A 5,034-nucleotide genomic window follows, 5' to 3' on the forward strand; every position below is an offset into this window, starting at 1 on the left:
GTGTCAGAAAAGAATGACCAAATGAGTGTGTGCATACGTCTATTTATTCAAATCTGTGGCTATGTTTACTGCTATCCTCTGGGTTTTATTTATTGTTCCACTATGTTGTTGCAACTATATTATCCACGTAGTAGTTGGTTTTAACTACAATCTCCATGCATGAAATCTATCGACTACCGTAGTGATGTTGCATGCCAAGTCATGGGAGTGTTTTACACGTTGTTTATGCAGTAAATGGGAGTAGTGGTGGTAGTATCTCCTATGCCTACCTTAACATCTTTGCCTCCCACGTTTTGACCTGCGTTAATGCTCTATTAGCAGCCACCATGGATGGAGGGAGTGTTTTGCACGTTGCTTAAGAGGTGGTCTCTTCCTTAAGCTACGCCTACATTAAATAACTCAGCCTCCCACCATTTGATCTGTGTTAAAGGCTTTTAACAGCAGCTACCTTGGTGGAGGAAGACTACCGTGCGTGGAGGAAGACTACCGTGCAAGGCGGCTACCGTGGGTGGAGGGAGTTTGTTTATACACCGACCAAGGCGGCTCTTTCATTTGCTTTAAACAGTCGACCTCCTTTTTCAACCTGCCACCCTACATTAGTATTATGTTTAATAAAAGGATATATTAACTATATTTGTAATATGGTTTGTTTTAATAAAGGGATATATAATATGGTATGTTTTATAATTTATAATTGACTTTTCTTTATTATAAAACATTAGACTTTGTTTTTAATATATTCTTGGATTAACCTTTTCTTTGATAACAAATATATATATCGGATTTTTATTTACTTAGTTTAATTTCATAAATACAATACATTATTCAATATTTACAAATAGATGAAATTATTATTATTAGACAAATTTTGTATGAATAGACAAAACAATTTGACGAAGTCAAATTTCACAATAATTGGTTATTGATATATGTATATAATTGAATAAATTTCTCATATGTATATATTGGACTATTATTCAATTTACAAAATTTAAACTCGTAAGTACTCTTTTCATATATTTACCTACCTGAACAAGAAGGACATAAAAACCTAGGGTTGATATTCGTTTTCGAATCATTTACACATTTATCTCTTTTAACCATAAAACATACTATTCCACAATTACTCAAAAAACTTATATTTTTTTCAAACACTACTCACATCATGCAATTAATGCACATATATAAACATTTAAATCAATCTACTACTCGTTCCAATCTCATCATTTAAGTTTGAACAAACACTCAAATAAGATCATTTAAATCATCCACACTTTCAAGATGCAAATTATAAATCCTAATGTGGTGTGTGAAAGATTCCCTTTTCTATCGAAGTCGTTCAGTTAAAAGCAATTCTACCTGATTCGTGTTCTCGCCTTCGACCTCCTTCACATCATCCTGCATACTTGCACTCAAAATTTTATCAGCATTGACAAACCCAAAAGGATATCGAATTTCATATCATTTGCAGGAGTTAAAAGCATATTATATTTCCTCATACTAGATTATGAATGATCTAATCTATTTTGAATTTCAAAATCACATTACATCTTTAAATTGCACAATATTAAATAAAACGATTCGTGACATCCTTCCCCTCTTGGAAGAGACATCGTCTCGATGTCTTGCCACTCATCAATATTCACAAACCATAATATCTCACAAAATATCAATCTTTACCTCAAATTCAAATAATAATACCAAGAGCACACAGGCTATCCAAGTTTACATCATAAAATAATAATAATTGTTTCAAAATATCCAAAATTAAATAGCAGTTATTTCCTAAGAAAGAAAATGAGGAAAATGACGGTCAATCGTCTCAGCATCCTCCCATGTAGCACTATCCTCAGAATATTGGTCCCATTGAACCTTATACTGAATGAAATCTCTGCTATGTAGCTTCACACTACGTTGATCAAGGATTCGGATGGACTCCAGTAGCACCACCCTTGAATCCTAAACCTATAAGGATTGCCAATCAAGAATATGAGATGCATCAGCATTGTAAGGTTTCAATAAAGACACATGAAACACATTATGGATTTGAGCTAGAGTAGGGGGTAAAGCTAATCTATAAGCAACTGGATTGATAACTTCCAGTACATCAAAGGGTCCCACATATCTTGGAGCCAATTTTGATGATTTTCCAAACGAGATAGAGCTCTTATGAGGTTTGACTCTCAAAAAGACTTTATCTCCTGCAGCGAATTGTCTAAAAGTTCTATTTTAGTCTGCATAACTCTTCTGTCGGTCAGCTAGTTCCTTCAATCTACTCTTAATCAACACCATCTATTCATCCATTTCCTTAAGTAAATTTGGACCAATAATGATCCTATCCTCTAGTCTATCCCAACTGATAGGTGTGCGACATTTTCGCCCATATAGTGCTTCAAAAAGTGTCATACCTAATGATGCATGAAAGGAGTTGTTATAAACAAATTCAACTAAGGGCAAGTACTCCTCCCATTTGTACTATTGATCCATGCAATACATTCTCAAAAGATCCTCCACTACCTGATTAACCCTTTCTGCTTGGCCGTCAGTTTGAGGATGATATGCTGAGCTAAAATTTAGCCTTGTTCCCAATGCTGCATTCAATGTTGTCCAAAATCTGGAAGTCATCTTGGTATCCCTATCGGATATAATAGTTTCTGGAACTCCATGTAACCGAAAAATTTCTTGCACAAATTTCTTGGCAAGAACAAATGATCCATCTTTTTGATTACCATGTATGAAATGTGAAACTTTAGTCAACTTGTCCACCACTACTAAGATAGTGTCATGCTTATTCTTACTCATCGGTAATCCTTGGATGAAATCCATACTGATTACCTGCCACTTGTATTTTGGTATAACATGTTGAAATAGAAGTCCTGCTAGATGAACATGTTCAGCTTTTACTCTTTGACATTCCAGACATTGTGCTACATACTCAACCACTTCCTTTTGGAGTTTAGGCCAGAAATACAATGTTTTCAAATCAGCTACCATCTTTGTTATTCCAGGGTGTCCTAAATAAGGTGTATTGTGCATCTCATGTAAGATCAACTTCCTCGACTCTCCTCCTTCTAGTATATACATCCTTCCTTGATATCTCAAAATACCTTCTGGTTCTATCTCATATCCATCATAGCAATGGTCTGAAGAGTCTTTTTCCAAGGCTTGTTTAACTCTTATATAATGTTCATCTTCGGCAAGATTCTGCAACACTTGTTGCTTCAAATTCATCTTTGTTGTAACCATTGCAGATAGGTGTCTTCTTCTGTTGAGAGCATCAACTACTCTATTTTCCTTCCCTTGGATATATTCAATACCAAAGTCATACTCACTTAGAAATTCAAGCCACCTTCTCTATCTTGCATTTAGGTTAGGTTGTGTAAAAATATACTTTAATCCTAAATGATCCGTTTTAAGCTCAAAAGGCTTCCCTAAAAGGTAATGCCTCCACATTTGCAATGCATGCACAATAGCTAGTAGTTCTAAATCATGCAGAGCATAATTCATTCATATTGTTTTAGGTTTCGTGATTCATATGCAACCACCTTTCCTTCTTGCATAAATACTGCTCCCACACCTTCACCCAAGGCATCTGTAATTACTACAAAATGTTCGTTGGGATCTGGTATTGTTAATACTGGTGTTGTTGTCAATTTCTGCTTCAGGAGTTAAAATGATTCCTCGCATTTCTTAGTCCATTCAAACCTTTTCTCCTTTTTCTAAAGTGAGGTAATTGGTGTCGCTATCTTGAAAAATCCTTCCACATATTTTCTATAATATCCTACAAGTCCCATAAAACTTTGAACTTCTAAAACATTCTGGGGCGTTGGCCAATCTACTATTGCTTCTATCTTTGCAGGATCAACTAAAATTCCTTCGGTAGATATGACATGACCTAAGTATTGTACCTTTTCCTGAAAGAAGGCACACATAGAGAATTTCCCATAAAGTTTACGATATCTCAATCGTTGCAAAACTATCCTTAGGTGCTTCTTATGTTCTTCTTCATTCATAGAATAGATCAATATGTCATCAATGAAGATTAAAACAAAGTCATCCAAGTATTCTCTGAAAATACTATTCATGAGGTTCATGAATGCTGTTGGGGCATTAGTTAAACCAAATGGTACAACTGTGAATTCATAGTGCCCATATCTTGTTCGGAATACAGTTTTAGGAATATCTTCATCCTTAATCCTTAACTGATGATATCCGAATTGAAGATTGATCTTGGAGAATACAGATGTACCTTTCATTTGATCAAATAATTCATCTATCCTGGGTAGAGGATATCTGTTTTTGATGGTTACTTTATTCAACATCCTATAATCAATGCATAACCTCAAAGTACCATCTTTCTTCTTTACAAAGATCACTGGTGCACCCCACGGGGATACACTTGGTCTAATAAAACCTTGCCTAAGCAATTCTTGCAATTGAGCCTTAAGCTCATACAATTCTGTCGTTGTCATTCTATATGGAGCCTTAGATTGTGGCTCCGTTCCAGGTAAGAGTTCTATAGAAAAATTGAACTCTCTCTTAGGTGGTAACTTGGTAAGATCTTCTGGAAAGACATCTAGAAACTCTGCAAGGATAGGATAATCTATAGGACTTTCTTCTACATTGTTCAAATCATTAACCATGACGGCAATGATGGAACATCATTTTCTTCGGGCCTTCTTGAGTTTCATTGCCGAAATGTATCTCAATTCAAGAGGACTTTGAGATCCAAAAATTTCAACGGAATTCCCAAAATCATCCATGCAACTAATGACCTTATCTTCACAGTTCACTATGGCTTTATGTTCAGTCAACCAATTAATACCTAAGATCACATCATATGATCCTAGTGGTGCAACATAAAGGTTAACTTGGGTTTGGAAACTAGGAAGTTCTAATTCACTGCAAAATAGACAAGTATCTACCCTCTTTTCTGCTCGATTTCCATACTGAACCATCCATGAATTTGAAATATAACCAGGTTTAACAGATATTCTAGAAACTACTTGTGGATCAATAAAACATTTAGTAGCT

The sequence above is a fragment of the Cryptomeria japonica genome, chromosome 4 (genome assembly GCF_030272615.1).
Source record: "Cryptomeria japonica chromosome 4, Sugi_1.0, whole genome shotgun sequence".
In the NCBI taxonomy this organism is placed as follows: Eukaryota; Viridiplantae; Streptophyta; class Pinopsida; order Cupressales; family Cupressaceae; genus Cryptomeria; species Cryptomeria japonica.